This window comes from Tupaia chinensis, unplaced genomic scaffold, assembly GCF_000334495.1.
Source record: "Tupaia chinensis unplaced genomic scaffold, TupChi_1.0 Scaffold000265_1, whole genome shotgun sequence".
NCBI classification, from domain to species: domain Eukaryota; kingdom Metazoa; phylum Chordata; class Mammalia; order Scandentia; family Tupaiidae; genus Tupaia; species Tupaia belangeri.
In genome coordinates, this window is record NW_006159745.1 from 940,540 (window position 1) to 966,306 (window position 25,767).

Genomic DNA, 25,767 nt, shown 5'->3' on the forward strand with positions numbered 1-25,767 from the left:
ATAAACATCTGTAATCATTGATATTAAAAATAAAACTATAAATGAGGTTAAATATGTCAAAAACTGAATTAAGAAAATGGCATAGATCTTTGAATGACACTACAAAGTTCTTGATTTCTTGTCCTGTCTTTAATATAAAAACCACAAATGGAAAACAATACCCCATTTCGTATAAGAATAACCATATTCTTATACAGTATTAAAAGTTTATTAAATGTCAGGGCCAGCAGGTGGTGTGGTGGTTAAGGTGCTGGACACTCCCACATGGCGGACCAAGGTTTGAGTCCAGGTCCTGGTGACTTGCTTTCTCACTTTCCTTCTCTCTCTCTGTGTGTCTCTCTCTGGTCAAATTAAAATAAATGAATGAATAAATAAAATTTTTAAAAAAGTTTATTAAATATGATTGCCTGCATCTCTATCTCCTACAAAGTTTTTAGTAGATACTTTTTTAAAAATTTTCTTCAAATCCTTCTCTCATTTTGTTTTTTTTGTAAAAAGTACCCAAAGACAAGGGAGAAACATATGAAATTGGAATATATCACACAACGCTCAGAGTTTTTTTGTTTTATTCAGTCTAAAACATTGTTATCGCATTGTACTTATCCCATCCTTTAGTTTCAGTTTTCTACAAAGTGACATACAAAGTGACATAGCCCCAAAACACACACAGATTCCATTGCCCCAGTCAAATAATTTTCTAGTTATGTTTTCGTTTCCTCAATCCCAGTGTGGTGCAGATGCCAAGCTAATCTGTTTGAGGGAGCTATAAAAAGTGAAAACAAACAAACAAACAAAAAAAACACAAACAAAAACAAAAAACAGAATTAAAGCACAAGTTTACCTTAATTAAAAAAAATAATAATAAAATCCATTCAGAGTTTTCTCGTATGTATTTCCCATGAGTTTTTGAAAACCTTTCACATTCTTAATGATTAAAACTAACAGTGTTGGGACCAGCAGATGGCATAATGGTTACGTTGCTAGACTCCAATGTAGTCAACTGAGGTTTAAGTCCTAGACCAGGTGACTTAATACCCATGCCAGGTTCATGATGTGCATGCCTGAAATCCCAAGAGCAGAATGGAAGAGACAGGACTCCAGTGTTTCTATTCCCCCCGATGGTTAATTTTTTGCTTTCTGTCTCTCTGGTGAGCACACAAGCACTATAGAAAAAAACTCTTTTAAAAAAAAAAAAAGAAAAGAAAAGAATAATGTTACTAACTTGAACAGATTAAGAATGTTTTTTGGGGACTGGCAGGTGGTGTGGTGATTAGGGTGCTGGATTCCCACATGGCTGACAGTGGCTTGAGTCTCAGTCCTGGTGACTTGCTGTCTCACTTTCTCTGTCTCTTTTTCTCTTTCTCTTTTTCTTTCTCTCTTTCTCTTTTTCTTTCTCTTTCTCTTTCTTTATCTTTCTCTCTCTGTCTGGTCAAATTAAACAAATAATAAAAAAAAATAATTACTTAATTTTTTTTGAAATTTAAAGTTTGTAACTGACACTTAACTATAGAATCATTTCAATGCAAGATAACATTATCATTTTTTTTGAGAGAGAGAGATTTTTGCTATAGGACATGAGAGCTTGCTAGAGAGACAGAGAGAGAGAGAGAAAGAGAGAAACCCCCCCCTTAGGAATGGCCATACTGCAATCCCTTCTCTTCCATTCTCCTCTCTAGATTTTGGGCACCCACGCACCCACACCTGGCATGAATTTCAAGTGCCAGGTCTGGGTCTTGAACCAGTTGAACACATGGGAGTACAGCACTTTAACCTCTATAACCCCTGCTAGTCCAGGCATCATTCTTTTTAAGGTTAGCATTCCCCACAAAGTTTATTAATTCTGGCTTTACATAAACTAAGAAAATATCAATAGTCACTAATGGAAAAGCTGTTCTTCAGTCAATTTATGTAGGAAGTAATTTCTTCCATTTCCTCAGTATAAAACCTTTCCACAGAATCTTTTTATTTGTAATTATAATGGAGAGGTCGTCAAGAACACAGATTCTGGAACCAGAATATTTTGATTTGAATCTTTTTTTCTTTTTTTTTTTTTTGAGAGATTTTTTTTTGCTATAGGGCACATGCACTCACCGAAAGACAGAGAGAGACATAGAGACAGAAAGCAAGAAATTAACCCTCCCCCCCAGGGGGATGGCCACACCACAATCCCTTCTCCTCCATTCTTCTCTCAGGATCTTGGGAACACATGCACATGCACCCGGCGTGAGTTTAAGTCACTGGGTGCGTGACTCAAACCACTGTCAACTACGTGGGAGTCCAATGACATAGTCATTACGCCAACTGCTGGTCCCACTTTGGTTTGAATCTTCACTGTTCCTTTTAAAAATTGTATGACTTTGGGCAAATTGCTTACTCCTTTTTTGCTGAGCTTCAGCCACAAAGAGGGAATAGCTATACTATCTAACTTAAATAGTTGTTTTCAGGATAAAATTAATTTATATATATAAAGTATTTAGAACTCTTTAAGAGTAAATCCAGAAGAAATATTAGCTATCATTAATACAAAATCTTTAGTATAATTATTTTTGCTATTCTTCATTTTAAATATGTACTCATTAAATTTATAGCCCAGGGACCAGCAGGTGGCATGGTGGTTAAGGTGCTGGACACTCCCACATGGCCAACCACGGTTCAAGTCCTGGATCTGGTGGCTTGCTTTCTCACTTTCTCTTGCTCTCTCTGTGTCTCTCCTGGTCAAATGAATAAATAAATAAACTTAAATAAATCTTTAAAAAAATTATAGCCCATCTATAACTTGCATACATGTCATGTGCCTATAAACTAAATAATAATTCTATTCATTCATCCACCCACCTGTCCAATTATCCATCCATTCCATACATTTATATCTCTAGTAATCAAATATTTATTACATTTCCCTATTTCGAATTGCTTTCTGGTTGAAATAAAGCATAGAGTTTAAGGAAAAATAAAGAGATGCAAAGGAAAAAATTCTATCTAATTTTTAAGTAATATTATGGTAAGAGTAATTACATTTGCCTGAGTTAGTAAGAGCACTATATAATAGCTAAATTTGGAGCTGAAACATGAAGTATAAGTAAAGTAAGTCAGGTTTCTAAGGGACTGCGGAGGGCATGAGTAAAAAGCAAAAGGAAGACTGGAAAACCCCTCAATCTAAACAGGAGGCGCTTAAGAAATTTAAATCTATGTTGCACTGAAAGTAACCTGAGAAATAACCGAAATCATGCCCAGTTCCACTCTTGACTAGATTAATCCAAATCTCCACATTAATGCCTAGCAGCATAAAAATTACTCGTCTCAATCATTATTGACCAACAGAATCCATCTAGCTTTCAACCAATATCTATGAGACATATAAGAAGAAAAGTAGCACACTGTTCAGGCAAAAACCAACAGGGGCCAGCTGGTGGCATGGTGGTTAAGGGAATTTGATTCCACATGACCTATTGAATGGTTTTTGTCCTGCAACTATTGGCTTGAGAGACATGCTGGTCACATGTGTATACATGCCTAAAATCCTGAGAAGAGAATGAAAAAAGGTTTGTGGAGTGGCCATCCTCCTTGATGGGTGATTTTTCGCTTTCCTTCTCTCTGTCTCTCTCTCTGGAGAGCACATGTGACAAACAAACACAAACAAAAACAGAAAATCAATTAACAAAATGAAATTTAAATAGGATGGAGAAGTTAGAACTAGCTGACAAGGAACTTAAAAATATCTATGACTAATGAAAAACATGTCTGGCATGTGAAATCATATGGATAATTTTAATATAAAGATGGAAACTATAAAAATCAACAGAAGTGCTAAAAATAAACACACGGCATGCCTGCAAAGACACAAACACATGCACAGTCCCTCTACCAGGCTAATTGTAGACTTAATAAAGCCAAGAAAAGAATCAGTGAACTTGATAGGCAAATTGAAAATTACGGTTGAAGATATCAATCATTTTACTCAGCAACTGATATAAGTAGACATAAAATCAATAAGAACTGTACTATGAGCTGACTTTACCTAATTGACATGGATGGAATTCGCCACACAGCAAATGCAGGATACACATTATTTTGAGCTATAAATGGAACATTCCCTAAGATAGACCATATTTCCAGTTGTAAAGCAAAACTTAAGAAATGTAGAACAATAAAAATAGCACAAAGTAAATTCTTGGGAAATAATAGAATTGAACAAGAAAACAATAACAAAAGATTCCTAGAAATATCCAAATACTTGGAAATTAAACAATATATATCTAGGCAGCCAATGAGTCAGAAAGAATTCTCAAGAAAAATTAGAAATATTTAAACTGAGTAACAATAAAAATATAACATGTCAAATTTTTGGTACGTAGTTAAGCAGTCATTAGAGGGAGGTTTATAGTAATAAATGTTTAGATTATAGAAGAAGAAAAGTCCTACATCAGAATGCTAAGCTTTTACATTTAAGAGCAAATTTAATTTACAATAATATGGAAAAAAATAAAAGTAAGAATAGAAATCGATAAAATTAAAAACAAGAAAATAGTATAAAAATCATTGCAACCAAAAGCCTTTTTAAAAAATTAGATAAATAAATATGTAGTGGTACTGAACTTTAAATAAGATAGAAGACACAAAGTACTGATAGAATGAAAACAGACATCAATAAAACTGTATGGACATTAAAAAGATGATATAAGAATATTTTGCAGAAGTTAATGTCTATAAATTAGATAATTTAGATATAAAGGAACTATTCCTTCAAAGACAAATCTACTAAAATGCACTTAAAAAATAATAAATTGAATCATCCTCCTCTGTGGGAGAAATTGAAGTAGCAATTTAAAACATTCTAATAAAGAAAATTCCAACCTGAGATGATTTCATTGGTCAATTATAGTAATTATGGAAGAAATAACAATCCTTTACCTTTTGCTTACATCAGAGAAAATCGTGTGAAGTTTATCCAGAAAATATTTTATAGTTTTGGCTATTTTACAATATTTCCAAAATCATTTCCAAATAGCATTAAATAATTAGAAAGGAGTATGATAAAATTTTAAGAAGGACCAACTGAATTTTATGACAAAGAGCTATTGATAACCACAATATCAAAGAAGTCTTGAGTGTTTTAACTTTGATTCTCTTCTTTAGAGTTTTCTGCTAAGGATAATTATGGCCACTCAAAACATGGATAAGAATAAGAGAGTGAGATATTACAATTGAGATAGACAAATAATAGATCAATAGAACATAGAGTCTAGAAATAGAAGCACACAACTTGACATTTTTTTTCTTGCAAAGTTGCCAATATAATTCACTGGGGAATAAGATCTTCTCTAAAAATTAAGCTGTAGTAACTGGATATTTGAACAAGGAAAAAAATTGACCATCCCTAATTCATACCATACACAAGTATTAAATCAAAGTGCATAGCAGACCTCAAGAAAACATTGATTTCAATGCTTTAGGAAAGAAATATTTCTTAAACAGAGTGATTGCCCTCTTTGTTATAAAATTAATAAAAATGTATTTTCATCAAAGTAAAAAAGTTAGGTATTTTAAAATATAACATTATGAAAATCTACAAAACAATATTGAAAGAAATTGGAAAATGCAAATAAGTGCAACGCTACCCAAAGCAATATACAGATTCAGCATAATTCTTTTCAAAGTGCTAATGACAGTTTTCACCAAAAGAGTTAAACCAATTCTAAAATTTATACAAAATCTCGCTCTCTCTCTCTTTCTCTCTCTCTCTCACACACACAAACACACACACACACACGCACACACACACATAAAACCCAGAGAGTCAACATCATCATGATACAACAAAACAAAATAAAACATCAGAAAATATCCCTGTTTTTACATTATACTACAAGTTATAAGTGTTTTTGTTGTTTAATTTTGCCAGCGGGCCCGTGCACTTACCACAAAGAGAGAGGGTGGGGATGAGGGGAGGTGAGTGAGAAAACACCTCCCATGGAAAATGATCAAGTAATAGGCCCTTCTCCTCCATTTCTCCTTCCTTTCATGATTTTGGGCACACACACACACACACGCACACACAGATATACACACTTGGTGTGTTTTTAAGTCTCTAGGTTTGGAATTTCAACGACATGGTTTGCCACATGGGTTCTAGCCACCTTAACTTCCATGTTAAGGCTGGTCCCAAATAATAGTTATTTAAAAAATATAGTCCTGGCATAAAAATAAACATACAGACTAAGGGAACAGAATAAAAAGCCCAGGATAAATAAGCATATATGTTTAACAAATTTTTGACAAAAACCACCAAATAGGCATAATGGGGAAGTAATATTCTCTTTAATAAATGCATAGAGAAACTGGATATCTATATGCAAAAGAACTGGATTGAACTCTTTTCTTCCACACTAGCCAAAAATCAACTGAAAATGAAAGACCTAAACATAAGACCTGAAATCATGTAAAGTCAATTCCTCAGGTTTCCTCTGCCCTCTCATGTTTATTGAAGCATTAAGGTATGGAAAGTGTCCATCCATGGATAAATGGGAAAAGAAATTAGAGTATATACAAAAAGGAAGGAGATACTGCCATTTATTGCACAAGGATGAAGCTGGAGGATGTTATGGTAAGTAAAATAAGGCAAAATTACAGAACAAATAATAACATACAATTTCACTTACATGTAGAATTTATTTATTTATTTATTTATTCATTTATTGCCAGAGGGCATGTGCACTCACTGGAGAGAGAAAGGAAGAAAGGGAGAAGAAAAAGTACCTCACATGCAGAGTGTGGTACTTTTCCTCCATTTCTCCCTTGCCTCACGATTCTGGGCATCTACACAAATGTGTCCAGCGTGTTTCCCAAGCCGCTGGTCTGGGACTTGAACCACGGGTTGGTTATGTTAGATCTGGCTGCCCTAATCACCAAGCCATTGAGTCAGCCCAACATGTAGAAGAGTTTTTAAAAAGTTAAATACTTATAAAGATAGAGAATGATGGTTATCCATGGCAGGAAGGAGAGGAAATAAGGAGAAGTGGGATCAACGGGTACAAATTTGCATTTATGTAGGATAAATAAACTAGAGATTTGATGCCCAACATGAGAGCTAGAGGAGTAATATGGTATTGTACACTAAAAGTTTGTCAAGAGAATGGACTTTAGGTGCTCTTACTCCCCCACACTCCACATCTGCTACATATAGTATCTATGGAAGGTGATGGATAATTTTCCTAATTGTAGTAATTATTTCACTATGCATATGTATATCAAAACATGTTTTATAACTTAAATGTATATAATAAAAAAAGGAGAGAAATAAGTCACAGGTTGCAAGAAAATATTTTCTATAAATATATTTCTCAGACTTGCATCTAAAATATACAAAGTAGAACCCTTAAAAGATGAGGAGGGTAAAACAGATAATTCAGTTGAAAAATAGAGAGTCCTACTCACTATGACTCAGTCGTGATACAAGTGCCCTGCAAAACTGGAAGCCATATGGTGAATTGTGGGTTGAGATTCCTGGATTGGCTTGGAAATATGCCAGGTGAGCATACTTAGGCGCTCAGGATCCCGAGGAGCTGGAGAAATGGGGATAAGGGATTGTAGCATGGCCAGATTTTGTCAAGAGTGCATCTCTCTCTGGGAACCAGCAGTTAGTGTAATGGCTATGTCGCTGGACTCCCACGTAGTCGACCGCGGTTCGCGTCCCGGACCCAGTGGCTTAAAACCCACGCCGGGCACGGGTGCATGTGTGCCCAAGATCCCGAGAAGAGAATGGAGGAGAAGGGATTGCGGTGTGGCCATACCCTCTGGGGGGTGATTTCTCGCTTTCTGTCTCTCTGTCTCTCTTTGTCTGTCTGGCGAGCACATGCGCCCTATAGTGAAAAACCTCTCAAACAAAACAAAACAAAAAAAGAATGCATCTCTCTCTCTCTCATGCATATAAGCACCTGCTTTCTGAAATTTTATAAAAGGCACACTTGAACAGTAATTTTATATCAGAAATTCTATGTAAATGACCAATATGTACATCAAGACACTCTTCAAATCATTAAGCATAGAAAAATGCAAATTATAGTTACAGTGAAATGTAACATATCTATTAGACTATCTAAAAATAAAAAGATACAATATACTAGCTGATAATGAGCATATGAAGCCAAGCGCATGTTTGTTTTAAAAGTTAAAAGCCAATCATTTTGGAAAACATCTGGCAATTTTAGTTAAAGTTAAGCACACACCACTCTGATAACACAAAAATCCTCTTCTTTTAAATCCTGGAATTCTTCAGAAGGAAGAAACGTGTTCATAAAAAGACTTCTGCCAACATTTCTATAGCTTTTGAAAGCAACCTAATATCTAACAAAAAGAAAAGTGGCATATTTACAAAGGACTCTTATCAGGAAAGCTGAATATGTTCATTGTGTTAAGGAATAAAAAGTAATATATTTATTGTGTTAAGAAATAACTAAATGAAGGGGACCAGCAGTGGCGTGGTGGTTAAGGCGCTGGACACTCCCACATAGCTGACCACGGTTCAAGTCCTGGACCTGGTGGCTTGCTTTTTCACTTTCTCACTTTCCTCTCTCTGGTTGAATTTAAAAAATAAATAAATAATAAATCTTTTAAAAAAGAAAAGAAATAACTAAATGAAAGAAAAAAAATGAAAGAAAAAATATAAAAGGAAGGGAAATATGAAATCATAATAAACTGTGACTGATAAAGTTTAGATGGTTAGAATGGCTGAATCCTACATGGCTGATTGAGAGTTTGAGTCCTAGATCGGCCAACTTGAGGAACATGACAGGCAATTATTTGTGCATGCCCAAAATTTTGGGAGGAGAATGGAGGAGAAGGGATTTTGGCATGGCCATCCTCCATGGGATGGTGCTTTTTCACTTTTTTTCTTTTCTTTTTTTTTTTTTTTGTTTGGTGAGATTTCTCCTGTATGTCATGTGTGCTTGCGGCAGAGACAGAGAAAGACAGAGAGATAGAAAGCGAGAAATCACCCCTCGGGGGGATGGCCACACTGAAATCCCTTCTCCATTCTTTTCCTGAGATCTTGGGCATGCAGGCACATGCTCCCCGTGTGAGTTTTAAGCCACCAGGTCCAGGACTTGAATCGTGGTCAACTACACGGGAGTCCAGCAACATAACCATTAGGCCATCTGCTGATCCCACTTTCTCTCCCTTTTTCTGATAAGTGTATAAGCCTGATAGCACACTGAAAAAATAACAGATAAAAATAAATAAATGAAAGGGAAGATGTGAAATAATGATATGAACTGTGCTTTTGATAAAATCTATTCTCAGTGGGACACCATAGCTCTTCAGGGTATACACTGGGTACATATACACACCTGTATACTTTCACAGCAATTGGAAGAAACTTCTCATAGACCTGAGTAAGGGAAGATTTATAATAATACATTAACAATTGTTAGGACAATACCATATAGCAGATTTTCCCTTCATCCTGAACAGTTTGTAAAATACATGTTAGATATTCAAAATTGAATATTGAAAATTATTTCTGCCTAATACCCCACTTCACTTAAAAACAAAAACTTTCCCTCCCCACTTTTAGTATATGTATTGTATTTTTCAGAAAACAATCAACCTGAACACCAATTGATTTTACTTTGTGTGCCCAAAGTTGCTCACTTTTTCAGAAATTAATGCTAATAGCAATATTAATGTTTGAGGCTCCAGTGAACACAATTGTATTCATTTGTATTTGTAGCTACTGCTTTAGTGAATGTTCTACACACAAATGCTTGTATCTTATTAGTTCCTTATATCTTCTATGGGTAGTCATGCCCATGTATTTAAAAACTGAAATGTAGTATTATTTTATTACAAAATACTTTTATTATATTTTATTTACATTACATTTAGAACCTTGTATTGACTTTATGAAATGCATAATATGTATGCTTCTATGTATGTGTTTGATTTTTAGGGCAGATGTGATGGTTAAAGTATTTGGAATAAATGAAAGGTATCAAGTATCTGAGACTCTACAACTTTGTTTTAGAAACTTGTGAAAATAAGAAGAATGGGATCATAACTAAAGGTATATTTTTAAACTATTTGAATTTAATGTACAAACTGAAAAGTTGAAAGGTGTTAAGTTTATTTATAGACACGGGAAGAAGCAACAAACAATGGAGAAAAGGATAAATGTACTTTGCAGATGGGCGAGGCAGTACTACCTCAAAAGGATTGAGTAGAAAGGTTAGAAATGGCTTGTCCTAATATAGCCAATAACAAGATATACCTCCTAGCTCAGTGGCTCTTGGCATGTATTTCTGAGTGATTTGTTGCTGTTTGCATGTTACTATTGTCTCCTTCATTTACTGTTAGGTCTCTAGGTAAACCAACACATGTATTTCTACAACATATATTGCTGATCACATAAGTCAACACATGCTAGGAGCTAATTGCCTGTTCTCTACCTAGTGCTGGATGAAGAATGGAAGCAGTATAGAGAAGGGTCTGAGGGAGATAGAATGCAAAGCTAACTTCATTACTAAGAAAGTAACTATCCCCCTTTTTACCTTCTTGTTTCTATGTTTGACTTTAATACTTTAGAGAATGGATAAAAATACGATCCCAGCAGAACATAACAGATGACTTGACTTTGACCTTTGAAAAAGTCAAGCTTCATGTAATGGGTGTACTTCTGGGATAAATTGCTTTGACAATAGAGGGCAAGTACTCCACATGCCAGATCAGGTTAAGGTTATTGTATCTTGTGATACTGCCCTACCGTTGCTTGACTTCTCTATGCCAAAGCTTTAGAGCTATTCACATTCTGATCCTAATAGTAACAGCAAGAAACTATTCTTATCTCTATTTTTCAGATGAGGAAACTCAAGCAGGAGGTTATGTGACTTGGGCAAGATCAGTTATGAAACCAGCAGGTTGAGAACAAACATTAGCTCTCCTAGGGTCAAAACTTGTGTACCAAAAGACATGTTACCAAATGATGCAGAAATATAATAATTGAAGAAATATTTCTGAATTTATTCTTCCAGATTTTGATCAAGTCAGGTTAAATGAAACAGCAGACACTGTAGAAACTTTTATAACTTGAAAAAGTACTTTATAATACTTTATAATATTAAATAACTTGTGCAGTATTCAGACAGCACTTTCTCAGTTATGTGCACAGTGTACTTGACATACTGAAATTTAAAAATGTGAATTCTGGACACTTACTCATTTGATGTTATTTAATAATTTTAATTATTTACATTTCAAATAATTCTAAATAGTTAGAATTATTTTTCAATAATTTTTTCTCTATAATCATATACATATGTATATATATGTATATATATATGCTTTCATATGTATAAAATGTATTTTATACATATACATAAGCTTTTTTAAAGCTAATACTTTTAAAACACATTATTTAGAGTATTATTTCATACAAATCACAAAGGAGCAGTTATAGATCATCATAATTTTAAATGAAGAGATCAAAAGAAAAAGCAGATAAGAAGTCTCAGAGGGCCAGGTGTCCTAGTGGTTAAGTGCTGGACTTCATATGGCCAATAGAGTCCCAGACCTGGCAGCTTGAGAATCATGCCAGTCACATGTGCATATATGCCCAACATCCCAAGAGAAAAATGGAGAAGAAGGGATTGTAGCATGGCCATTCCCCATGGGCAGTGATTTCTTTCTCTCTCTCTGTCTCTCTGGCAAACAAACACACTCTATAGCAAAAATCTCTCTCTCAAAAAAAAAAAAAAAAAAAAAAGGAAAAAAGGAACTTTCCGAAAAATAGACTACAACTCTTTGTGATGAGACTGTACTTAATATTTTATAGAACTTACTAGATACTTGTTCATATTTAAGACTTTAGAATATCAAATAATGGAAAACATCATCAGCATCAGTATTATAATTGCCGTTGTCATCAATATCATTGTTGTTCTTGAGCACTTCATCGTTTCTTTCTCAGATTTCTTTTTACCCATAGCAATTGTGACAGTCTGATCTCCCTATTTAAGAATTCTAAGCACCACTGAAAGAGTTTTTTTTCTCGTCTTATGTCTTCTGCACTTAGAAAAGTGATCTGAGCATAGTATGCACTTAATACATCTTAATTGCATATGAAGAATGTAAGAAATTATGAGATAGATTGGTGTGATAAACATGCTGAATTCATATGTTTAAGAGGACTTCATGTAAATCATCTATGTGTTACAGCTACTTATGAATGTTTATGTTATTCTTGGAAGCTGAGCTTGCCAAATTGATTACTACAAAAGGTTTGATGTAATATTTTCCCTGTCTTTAAAATCAACAATTCTATGTGTGAAAGAAGTATAAAACTGAACCAAAATATGATTATGAAAATTCATCACCCAGACAGAAATAATCATTACTTGTTGAGAAATAAAGAGATACCTTATTGAAGTGAGATTTATATTTCATGGAAGATTAAAAAAAAAAAAAAGGTAGAAGGAAATGGAGAAACAATCCTGTGACATGAAATTTTGGAGCCAAATATATGTATAAATATGTATGCCTCTGTGTGTGTGTGTGTGTGTGTGTTGTGTGTAAATACACATTTATATGGAAATCCATATATAGGAGTTAAATATATATAATTACCAGTTGGCATTTACGCTTGCCAGAGAGAGAGATCACACCCTAGTAGGGCATGCTCATGCCACAATTCCTTCTCCATTTCTCTATCCTGTAGAAATTTGAGGCACATATGAACATGTGCTTGATATCCTTTTCAAGACACTAGTGCCAGGATTCCAACTACAGTCAACCATGTGGGATCTGGCTCCCTTAACCACTAGGCTTGGTGCCAACCTGGAGCTAACATGTTTTGATCATTTCCCTATTTAGTATTTCTCCATAACTATTTCATAAATAAATATATTAGTATTTCAGAATAATCTACTCAATGCTGAAAGTAGAATTTAAAGTCATTCCAGGAAGATATAAACTGAAATGGTCATATATTATTTTTAAGAACAAAAGTCTATTCTGCCAGTTTATTCTGAAATCTCAGATTTGGTTGTCAGACATAGAATTTAATTCAAATTCTCTCTTTTATTCTTAAGGTCATATTCTAGGAAGAGACATAGCATATGATTACCAAGTACAAAATAAATCATATATATATATACACAATTTAAAATCATGCCAGGAAGAAATAAATACATATATATAAGAATAGAGAATTAGGTAATTATAAATAGTATTCCATTGTGTATATTTTCTTTACCCATTTATTCACTGATGGACACTTAAGTTGATTCCATATCTCAGCTCTGATGATAGATTGTGAAGCATTTCTACTTTTTGCTTTTTGAGGACCCATCATTGTGTTTTCTATATTGCTATACTAAGTTATATTCCCACTGAGTGTGCAAGAGTTCTCCTTTCTCCACAACCTCACTAGCCCTTTTTTAAATTTTTTTTAACCATAATATCTGTTTTAACTGGGATGAGGTAATAACACATTGAGGTTTTGATGATTAGTGATGTTGGGCATTTTATCACATACTTTTTACCTATTTGTGTAACTTGAGAATTGTCTACCCAGATCAATTGCCCATCCCCTTTTTTAGAGGTTTTTGTCTTTGGGCATGGGTGCTCACTTGCTGGAGAGAGAGAGAAGGACAGAGAGAGTGAGAAGAAAGGCGAAAAATCACCACCCAAGGGGGATGGCCATTCCACAATCCCTTCTCCTCCATTCTCCTCTTAGGATCTTAGGCATGCACACCTGGCATGATTTTCAAGCCACACAGTCCAAGTCTGTACTGGGGTTGTCCAGTTATGTAACTGCTATGCCATTTGCTGGTCCCTCCCATCCCACTTTTAATTATACTGTTATTATTATTATCATTTACTGATGAACTATTTAAGTCTTTGTATATTCTACTTATTAATGTTTCAATTGCAATTATCTGTTTCAGTCTGTAGTTTGTTTCTTAAATCTTTTTTTTTTTTTTAGCTGTGAAGAAGCTTTTTAGTTGAATGTAAAATCATTTTTCTAGTTTTGGGTTCTGTAGCCATATTTTGTGGTCTTATTTAAAACAAACAAAAAAATTAACTAAGTAATTAACAAAACAAAGAAACTTTGCCAAGACCAATATTCTGGAGGACTTCCCCTATACTTACTTAGTAATTTCATATTTTCCATTTTAACCGATTTGAATTTATATTTGTATATGGTGAAAGATAAAGGTTTGTTTTATTTTTTAATATTTTCTCTATTTTTCCCTCAGCACCATTTATTGAGTAGACTATCTTTCCCCAACAAATATTCTTAGGATCTTTGCCAAAAATCAGTTGAATCTGCTATTTTTTTAAAAAAACTCTTGTTGTTAAATTTTTCATTAATATTGTGGATTTTGTCCTGATTTTGTTTAATTTATTTTCTGAATTATTTTGCATTTCATTGCATTTTCTTAAGTTAATTACTTTTAATCGGTTTTCAGACATTTCTTGGATTTCTTTTCCTTTGTAGTCTGCTGCAAAAGAATTACCATGTCCTTTTAGATGAGAGGTCTCTTATTGTTTTTCATGTTTCTTTTGTCCCTGTGTTGAAATCTGGGACTCTGGTGGAAAAGTCACCTCTTTCAGTTTTCTGAAGTAGCTGCTATATGGAAGGACGAAGTGTTCTATAGTTATAGTTGCATAGTGTGCTTTCGCTTTGATTTTGATTGGGTTCAGTACTTCTTTCAGGTGAAATCTATGTCAGCAGTGTCTGTGGGTGTTTCTGTGGCTGAGAATGGGTGTGTTCATAAATGCAGAGACAACGTTTTGTTGAGGTGGGAGTTACCATGGCTAGGAACAGGGGTCATGTGTTCTGGATATAGAGTAAGCAGTATACAGACTCTGCCAGTCAAGAAGGTGATCCTCCAGGGAGCATGGCTATAGCAGGTTCTTGGTGTAGGGATCCTGATAACCTCAGGCTCTGAGTGAGATGCATACAGGGAACAGAGGTTTTAGCAGTTGAGATGAGAATGAAGACGCTAGCAGGCATAGCCCTTAAACCAGAGTCCCTCAGGCTCTGTGTTAGGTGCTTGCAACATGTAGGTGTCCCACTGATTCAGAGTAAGAAGTCATTAGTGGTTATAGTATAAGTACTCAGGTTAGTGTGTTCAGTTCCTTAGTGGAGTACATGTGATGTGTAGGGGTCAAGTTAATAAAGAGTGTAAGATCATCAGTGGCAATGGCAATGACCAGCCTGTTAGGAGAAGGCTAGTGTTCTCAAGTCCTAGATGAGATGCCTGAAGGCTTTTGAGTTGACATAAATGGGGTGTCTGTGTGGTGTCCTCAGGTGTAGATAGCACACATGAAAATTCCAGAAGGATATACTGGGTAAGGAGACCTGCCTGTGGTAACTTCATATGGGGGATACGGAGTTAGTCTTTGGTCTCAGGCAAAGTAGGGGGTTCCAAACACTTTAGTTTTCAGGGGTATCCAGAGGCCCCTGCCTCTTTAATTGTGGGTGTGTGTGTGTGTGTGTGTATTTGTGTGAATGAGAGAGGTATCTGAGATCCTCAATCTGAGGTACACTTGCAATTATTTCCCAGATCTCAAGGGTGCCCTCTTCATTGTGGTGTCCCACTTGTTCCCCAGAGTACAGGGTGCTGCATGGGCTCAGATGCCAGGATTATCCCTACACTACAGCACTCGGCTGCTGATCCGGCTTTCCCACCTTTTGGTAGGTCAAATGGAGTGACAGCTGTGCCTCAGTGAAGTGGAGATGGAGGATCTATTGACTCCTGGGGCAGGATTCACTTTAGCTGTGCTTGTACTCTCAAAATGGAGCCAGGCTATTGGAACTGGGTCTCAAGAAGAAAGACGGTAGGGGAATATATACGTTTAACTTTTCTGAAGCACTGCTTTTGTATGGACTTCGAGCAACTGCCCACACCTGTTTGAGATCTGAAATAATCACGGAGCTTTCCTGTATTCAGAACCCAGGCATCTGAGGCAGCAATGGGAACTACCAGGAATATTCTCATAACCACTTTCTGGCAGTGGGGCACCCCTCTGCTCTGTGTTGTTCCTACTCTTGGGCTTTGTTTTTTTCTCTAAATCTCTATCCCAAGTTTCTATGCCTCAGTGATTACTCATTATTTTCTTGTCATAGCCTGGTGTTCTTTTCTCGTTCCTTTATTTGAAATGGAGTTATTTATCAATTGTTTTTGTTCTCTGTGGAAAGGAGGTATGGGGGGTTATGGAGGGGGTCTTTTTCTTCCTAAATTATGCAAAATATGTTACTGCCTTGACATTAAGTGTGATCCAACATTCAAGAGTCACTCACTAGATATTTTAGGAAAACCTTGAAAGGAAATAAAAAGTATCCCCCAAAATAAAGAAAGAATGAAAGAAAGAAATTAAAGTAAGCAACTTGAAAGAAACAGAAACAAGATGAGAAACAGGAGCAAAGTAATTGTCAGAAACAAAAAGATTTGATTTCCATAAAAAAGAAGAAGAGAGATTATAAATAATAGAACCAAACAATAAAATAAAATAAGTCTGGACATAAATAAATGTAAACTGATATGCAGAGTTCCGATTCTGGATAAGGTGAAGTAACAAGGACAAGATTTATCCACTTGTTTCAATCCACCAAAATATGGGTGAACTACATAAAACTGTGGATGACAAGACAACGGACATCAGGAAAACAGGGTCGATGTTTCTAAGTTTGAGAGAAAAATGAAGTAATCCTTATAAAATGTCTAGTTCTTGTCTCGGGGGGAGTGTGCAGGTTGTGTCACAAGGAGAACTAACTGCAGATTTCCTCATTAGAAACAAAGAAAATGAAGATTTGGGTAAACGATTCAGGGCAGAGTATTGATGAGAAAAGAGAAACTCAGAGAGCGAGAACTCTGGGACTCAGCAGAAGGGCACCACAAGTATTCGGCTGAGTACTGTCTCGGGGCTCTGAAAAAGATACCAGGAAGTGAACATGTCAAAAGCATATACAGAACAATTTCTCTCTAACTTTCTCCTGCTCTCCTGACTCACTCATTCTTCCCCAAAGCAACCGTATAAACTAGAATTCTTTCCCAAGACTGGTCAGAAGAATCAGAACCGTTTCCTCCTAAGCCAGCCATAAAAGTCTAACTTTCTCTTACCTTTCTGTATATAAGTTGGCCTTGAAGAAATTCACCGAGCTACATTGTTTGATTGTAGGTTATAATACTGGCTATTCCAGAATGGTTCCTGACCCATACCCACAAGGAAGAAATGCTTCACAGGAGGCCCAGAAGAATCTGTATGCACGGGTTTTCCCACTCAGTCTCTTAGCTCTTACGATTTTTGTCCAATTGCGTTCCACAAGGCTGTTCTTACTATATAAAACAGAAGCATAGAGTTAGATAGCTTTGCTTAGATAGTTGGGCCTTTAATCTGCAGGGTCCTGTGTCATGTAAAACTAAAATCGAATAAATTTGTTATGCTTTTCTCTGTTAACCTGTGTTTGTTTTGAGGGTGTTGGTCATGATCCTGTGTAATAGGCAAGAAGAGGCTTTTCCCTTTTCTGCCCTACAACTAATAAATGCATATGAATGAGGAAGCAATCTGAATTCAGAAAAGAATAGCTTCAAAGGATGAGTTGTAACAGTACTCAGAACTTGAGGACTAGAAGTAGTACTTGTTCCTGCCATCCAGACTGAAATACTTGGAGTCGTAGTAAACTGAGTGCCAGACATGTGTTGCTTTAGTAGTGAGCCCTAGACGGACCTCTTCTCCAGCTTTAGCCCTAGATAGACCTCTTCTTAAGCTCAATTTATACTTTAAAAAGCAAGATACAAATGGATTAAACTGTTTCTGAGTAAACAATCTTCTGAAATAGAGTAAGACTATTTACGACAACATCAAAATCTCCAGTATTCAACAATTAAAATTCACATTGTAATGTATCCAATAAAATAATTTCCAGATATAGGAAAAATAGAAAAAAAAATAAAAGAGACCCATGATTGTGGAGAAAAATCAATCAACCTGACCCAGAACTGGCCTTAATACTAGAATTAGCAGAAAAGAACATTAAAGTGACTATGAATATATTCTACATATTCCAAAAGTTAAGTATATATGAGAAAAAATATCAACTGCCGCACTCTGTGGTAGAGACTGAAAGACTGGAGAACATAAAAATATTAAAAACTGTAATTGACACTAGAGACAAAGTGGAAAGAGAGTGTGGGAGGCAAAGAGCATAGGAAAGGAAATTTTGGGGGGAAATGGAGAGGTAAGACACTTTGGGTATACAGATAAGACTTTTTAATCTATGGATAAGGATATGTATAATAGTCTCAACTGGGCTGGACAGAGGTGAATATCATGCTGGGAAAGTCTCTTCACAATCTAGATGATTTATAGAAATTTAATGTATAAATAATAATTTAAAAATCAATTAAAAAAAGACCCAAATGAAACTCCTCAAAATGAAAACTGAAATATTTGATATGAAAAAAGTATGCTTGATGAGGTTAGCCAACAGATTATACACTGAAGAAGAAAAGGTAATAAATCTGAAGATAGAGCAATACAAACTTTAGAAAATGAAGCATTTTTTAAAAAAGGAATTAAAAAAAAATAGAGCATTAGTAAAATGTAGGACAACCTCAAATAGCCTAAGAAGCATGTAATTGGAATTTCTCAAAGGGAAAACAGAAAATAGTTGAAAATAATGACCAAAAATTTTGAGTCTGTTTGGTGAAAAGTAAAAATCCACAAAACCGAAAATCTCAATGAATCCTAAACCCCCTGGATTTAAAAAAACAACAAGAAAATAGATTGTCACATTATAATTAAATTTTAACAAAACAAAATTTCAAAACAGAGTGAAAAGATAGTTTATATATGAAAGAACAAATGTAATGGTGCCTTTTAACAGATTTGTTAAAAATCATGTAAGCAAGAAGGTAGTAGAGGGACATCTTTAAAAGCAAAACAAAAGAAACAAAAAAACCTGACAATCTAAATGTGTTCAGAAATTTTTAAAAAATTATTCATATACCAATAACTGATATTAAGAAAAACATTATAGGGCCAGTTGGTGGGGAAATAGTTAAGATGGCTGGATCCCCCATGGCTGACTAGATGGTTCAAGTTCTAAACCTGGAGCCTTGAAAAACACACCAGGTGTAATGTGTTCATGGCCAAAATCCCGAAAGGAGAATGGAGAAGGGATTGCGGCTTGGCCATCCCCCTTGGAGGGTGATTTCTTATTTTCTCTTTTCTGGTCCATCTCTCTCCAGTGAGCACACCACCCTATAGGACTCATTAGTACATTTATTGTACTATAAACCTAAAACATGGGGAAAAATGGGACACAGGAAACAAAATACTCAACAAAGGGGAAAAAAAAAGGGAAAATGTCTTATAAATATGTAGTATGGATAAAGTCTTATATAAATGTACTGATAATTACCTTCCAAGATAAGAAAATCTATTATAGATTCTAGAGTTAAATTAAGAAAGCAACACAAATAAGTAAGTCAGTTTTAACTTCAGTGGAAACAGTTACACAAGAAATTGTTACATAATTGTAGCATACTTTCTTGCTCAATAGATTTAGAGTTCTGTAATGAACATTGATTAAATTTAACAAAATTATTATGTAATTACACTGGAATGATCTAAGTGAGTATGTATGTGCATTTAATACTGTCATTGAAAAAATAAAGATAAATGGCAAAAATCATGCTAAGAATTTTAATTTTTTTAAATTTTTATTTGGATAAAAAGACAAACAATGAACAAAAGCAAAATACCAGAACAAGGTAAAAGAGAGACAACATGAGAAAAAAAAAAGCTTTATATTTTAGTATCCTTAGCAGTGCTTTTTTTCCCTGCTTTTAGAAAATGACGCCCATATTTTCATTTTGCACTAATTCCCACCAGTTATTTAGCTGGTCTTACATTAAGAATCAAGATTGGAGGAGGATGGTAGGTAGCAGAAGAGAAGTATTTTTGTTTTTCATATCATCTGTTAAATATGTTAAATTAAAAATGAGTATTGCTTTTTGGAAATTAAAAAAAAATCAATTAAAATAATAAAAGAGTAATAAGTACAGTTACCCAGAGAAAGAAAAGCCTTGCTTGGCAGAGGAATCCTGTGTGAAAATAATATGAAATTGGGGACCAGCAGGTGGCATAGTGGTTGGGAGGCTGGACTCCCACATGGCCAACTGTTTCAAGCCATCAAGTGTCAAGCCATCAAGTTTTGAACCCTGTAGCTTGAAACTCACTCCCAGCATGTGTGCATGCATGCCCAAAATCCCGAGAGGAGACTGGAGGAGAAAGAGATTGTGGTGCAGCCGTCCTCCTGAGGGATGATTTTTTGCTTTCTATCTCTGTCTCTTCCGGTATCTCTGGAAAGTGCACAGACCCTATAGCAAAAACCTCTCAAAAAAAAAAAAAAAAGATGTGAAATCAGTGAAGATGGTTGTGAGACAGCTTAAGCTGACCAGAATTCAAAGTAGGAGTGTTACTAGTGAACAGACTGATAAAAGCAGAAGATAGATCACAGAGTCATGACCTAGAGGAAGGAATTAGGACTTATTTATTCAAGCCATGGGGAGACATTGAATAATTGTTATCAAGTCAGATTTTTCTAAGAGTAGATTCAATTACATAGGAGACTTTAAAGTGAGCAGTTATAATTTTTTTTTCTGATATAGGCCCTCTCCAGTAATAATACATGGTAATGATTTAAAAATAAAATGTTTACATGAACCATAGGAAAAAATTTGCAGATCAGTGTATTTGGATTTATTTTAAAATTACTATAGATCAATTTTTTAATATTATAGATGAATTTATTGAAGTGATGAAATTTCATCACGATATCACAATATTTTTAGGATCAAAATAGAACACTCTAGTTTTTTTTTTTTTTAAATAAGAACTGTAAGTTTTCATAAGTGACTTTTACTTTCCTTATATAAGATGTTATTTTATTCTTGCTACTTTAGAGGAAAATGACCAGAAAAAACTTACAGATATTTTTCCCATAGCACACTATTATTTTAAGTTCACCTGCAGGAAAAGGATTTATTTGGCTTGTGTAAATGTCTTGGGATCTTCTGAAGCAGACTGGTTCTTGCCTAGATGCGATGGCATCCTCGCTTGGGAGAAAGGGACGAAGCAAAAAAATTGTTCAACTCTACTGAGTAAATAATTCTGAGCGAGGTGACTTAAGTTTCTGAAGATGATGAATAGCTATGTAGGCAAAGTCAAGGCTACATTTCCTTAAGGGAAAAGGGGAATGATGAAAATCATCAATGAACAGCTAAAGAACAGAAAAAATGCAAATGTCCCTAATGCTCCCTCAATGAGGTGCCAAAAATGTATTTAAAATGTTAAACTATTGTTACAATTTGAAAGCATAAAAATTGTATAAGCTGCAAACGCAAAATGGAAGAGATAACATAGACTCACACATTTGTGGATTTCCTTCTTTTAATAACTGACAAAAACGCTTTGATCAAGTGGATTCTGTTGACAGAGATTTTTTGTAGCAGATGAAAGCTCTTATCTGGAAGCTATGAAATAGAAAAACTGTTTGGGAAGATTGCTTTGAATGTCAGTTTCCCTGCATTATTCAAGTTTAGGGATTTAAAAAGCACAAAAATGTGTGTGACAAAAGATACAATCCAACATGCACTATAGCATATAACAGTTTATTGCCATTATTATCATTAAATAGAATACTCTTACAGAAAACATTGCTCCCCATTCAGAAATTACACCAACTGGTTCTACGATCTTTTTTTCTAATGAAAATTATTCTGTACAATATGAGTTTCTTTTAAAATAATACATACCAACCAGTTTAGCCAGTGAGCTTTTCCTATTAACTTAGTTACAGTTCTCGAAAACCACATACACTTGGTCCAATGCCAATAAAATGTCTGAGAAGATGATAGAAAAAACTGTGTATGGTTTTTTTAAAAAAAGAAGAAGAAGACCTAAGGTGAAACTGTCAGTAGCTTGTTAAAATTTATGCATCTTGAGGAAAAACTAATTGTATCAGATTTTAACCATGTTTTATAAGGGGGAGGTTTCTCTTCACATTCATTAACTTAATTGGCACAGTAGAAGTTTTAAGTGGCCTTTCACCTTTGGATATGAGATTATAGTTTTAGCAACAGCTTTTTAAAATCCGTATAATGATTTAATAGAAAGGAGTTCAAGATTCTACAGCTTTTAGAAAGAAAATACAAAAAAAAAAAATACAGCATCAGAGGAGTCTTCATAGTTGGGCCAAGAGAAACTTTGGAACCAAGTAATAAATATTTTACAATCAACTGTTTTATAACAGTCTGCCTGGCAGTCATGGCCAGGATGATTTAGAAGGTGAAGTGGATAATCCCCCAGTGGGATTATTTTCTTCTTCAGTGACCTTTGTAGCTCTGAGTTTGAACACACCTTACAGAGAAAGCAAGGTGTAGGAGTGATGAGTTGAGGCCTCACCACTATGCTGCAAGTTTAACATTTAAATGTTTGTTCAAAAAAAAAATCTAATTAAAATGAGAAGTAATATACTTACACAGTAGAAGATACATAGTTGTGATTATTAAACTCCTATGGATTATTTTTAAAAATCTTTGAGCTCTTTAGTTCTTTATTTAAATTTTCTTTTAACTCAACATAGAAAACTGTTACAGAAGCAAATGGAAATACTCAAAGAAATGGTAAGGTTTTGAAGTTTTCATGGTTCTTCCAGGAGCAGAAAGGGAGCAGGGGATTGTGAAAATGTAGTTGTACTTGAGTAAGTGTGCGTATAGCTTTTTATCTGGGTGCTTCTGGGATGATCGTGGGATGTCTTACTTAGGATCTCTAGTTTCGTTATGTCCTTCCATGATCCATGCAGTTTTCTCTTCTTCCACTCATAAGGATTTAAAACAATTGATATCTTAAAAAAGCTATTTTTTGCCATGGATACCCCAGTTCTCAGAGAACCACTAATTACAGAAAGAGATTAATATAAAAATTATTTGAATTTTACCAATTAAAGACAATGAATAGGAAATACTGAGCAATTCCATGGTCATGGGGTTTCTGTGGAAAAAATTTAGGGTGGTGAAATCTGGCAAGATACATTTCTTTACGTTACATCTTCCTCTCGAGCTATGGCTTCATTTCTTCTCTTTTAACCTTCCATTTTTCTTTAGTTTTGATTAAATCTCTTGTTGAAAGATATTTATTTTACTTAGGATGATAGATTGCTTGTGGAAAGAAATCAGACTGCATTAATATGTCTACTGTTCCAACGTATTGGGAGAATCTTGAAATTTACAAGAAAATGTCACAAATATCAAAGAAACATTATAATATCTACTGTAAAATCATTTCTATACCTAAAGCATACTATAAGAAAATACCTTATTTTGACAGGCTCTTACAATCATGAAATATAAGTTAATGTGTGTTCTTTTATATACCTGCAGAGACGTTTCTTGATTTATGCAAGTATAGTCTTTCTCTGCTGGTGATAGTCACAGTTTGTTGGGAGTAGCAGAGCCCACCATTAAGCTCATGTAATACATATTTTTAAAGTACAACTATTTTAAAAAAGGAAGACAGAATGATCTTTATATGTAGGTTTTCAAAGGGAATTTTGAAACAAGAATGTTGTAATATTATTATGATAAAATCAAGGGATGCCAAATGTTTGCCCAGACAGAACCTTACAGTGCTGCAGTACCTTGTTGGAATCACAATGCAAGATGTGATCATCACGCGTCATATCTAGAAATGCAACTGGCAGAGTGCTCAAGATCCATTCTTCCATGGATTCCAAGCTTATTAGCCTATTGTATGAATTAGCATGCTAGGGAGAAGTGATCCTGTTACCTCGTGGTTAAGGAAGCCAGATCCCACATGGCCAGCAGAGGTGCAAGTTCCAGTCTCAGCATCCTCAAAAACACACCAGACACATTTGTGCCTGCATTCCCCAAATCCTGATGAGACAGAGAAATGGAAGAGATAGTATTGCAAACCAAACCCCAGCGTGGATGCTTTCTCCTGCTCCTTCCTTCTCTCTGTCTCCCTGTTTCTCTGTCTCTCTCTGGCAAGTGTGCATACCTTCTGGTGCTAGATAGAGAGCCAATGGTGGTGGAAAGATAATATATAATGTTCTTCAGGGTAATCCCACCTCAATTCTAAAGACTACCCCACCTCAGCATGTGCCCAATAATCTGGGGCTTGCCGAGGGTAGGGGCAGATCTTGGCATGAAGGCCCTGTTGAGGGCGCTGTCTCACTCTCTCTCTCTCTCCATCTTTCTTGATCACAGAAGAAAAACTAAACAAAATGAAAACATAAACCATTTTTAAAAAGGTGTTAGGAAGTTAATTTATCCAAGAATTATAGTTACCGAATAGACTGGATCTTTCATGATCAACAGTCACAGTATTCTTTTCCTGATTTTTCAATTTATGTTTGAAGACAAATTATAAAATAAAGATTTGCTCACTGAAGACAAAAGACATCAAGCTGAGTTAGAAGGAACTCTCAAAGCTTATGCATCATTGTTGTAAAATTTGGGTGGCTATTCAAGTACCCATTCCTGAGAGGTTATAAAGAGCAGTTTTTGGTATCCTTCCTCAAACCTTTATGATTGACTAGTAACTAATATTTTGAAGCCCTCTTATTCTTAAAAGATTAGTCTAACGTAAGTAGTCTACACTTTATCAATTTTATGAATATGTGAGTATATCTACATAGGTAAGTATGTTTGAGAAGCCCTTACTTATATGAGCTCTGTTAAATTTAAGTCTTTCCAAGGTGACATCATGGAAAATCTCTCCAAGAAATTTTGGAAAACCCTTTCTGTGGGAAATGTTTCATCACATTCTAATGCAGAGCTAGACAATAAAAATGATACGAATCAGAAAAAAATATGCAGGACTCCTTTTTTATTTTTCTATCATTTTCATTTTTGTCTTTCTACCATTTCAATCTTGTTAAAATTGTCATTCAATGACCATTTGAAAATTATTAGAGACTTCAAAGCTTTATTGGATTTGGAGTTAATGTGATGCCAAAAACATAACTGACAATTGCTGTGAGTATTCATTTTTCTCCCAATTCACAGACAATCAAATTCATTCCCACCTTATGAGATGCAGCCATCATCAGTCACCTTGGTCTATCAAAACAGTCAATCTACATAATGGGAAAATGTAAAAATCCCAGGGTCAGGAAAGAGCTCTTGCTCCTGGAAAGCTACAGATTATTTTATCAACATATCACAGCAATTCAGCTGTGTGTTCAGCAGAGGTTGGACAAATATCTGTTGTGTTCTATCCCTCTTTCCAAATGAGCAGGAAATAGAGTTTTCGAGGTTAAGCTATCGTTCTATACAAACTTCTCTAAAAATTTTTTATTTCCTACTTACTTTTCCTACCCATCTCACTTTTTAACCTACAAAATAAATTTGTTTGTAATTCTATTATTGAAAAAAAGATATGAAGTATTATAACTGGAACCCACATGTAAATATCTATCCCAATTTGCTCTCCAAATCAGTATAGAAATAAAATATCATTTAGTATTTAGTAAATATATACCTAGTCTCTTCCAGCTTATCCATGCTTGTCAACTGCTCTCCTGAGAGTTTATTCATATATTTGCTTTTTGGTGTGATTCTTGGTACATAGACTAAAATTCTGGTAAGGTCCTAAACAAGTTGTTTGAAGATCTGAAAAGGGAATAACTATGGAGAGAAATTATCTTAAATCAATTTTCAGATTTTTAAGAAAAAAAGT

General features: G+C 34.8%; 1 long non-coding RNA gene across 2 annotated transcripts; it reads right to left on the minus strand.

Moving 5' to 3' along the window:
* Positions 1-609: 609 nt before the first annotated feature.
* On the minus strand, positions 610-23,964 carry LOC102485434 (uncharacterized). 2 transcript variants are annotated; one of them, XR_001370430.1, is made up of 4 exons: positions 23,854-23,964; positions 21,436-21,539; positions 9,345-9,385; positions 610-763 (listed from the first exon to the last, which is right to left on the minus strand). It is a non-coding gene; the product is annotated as an uncharacterized LOC102485434 (long non-coding RNA). The 2 variants fall into 2 exon arrangements; XR_334677.1 differs by lacking the exons at positions 21,436-21,539; positions 23,854-23,964 and adding an exon at positions 17,121-17,218.
* Between the last annotated feature and the right edge of the window lie 1,803 nt (positions 23,965-25,767).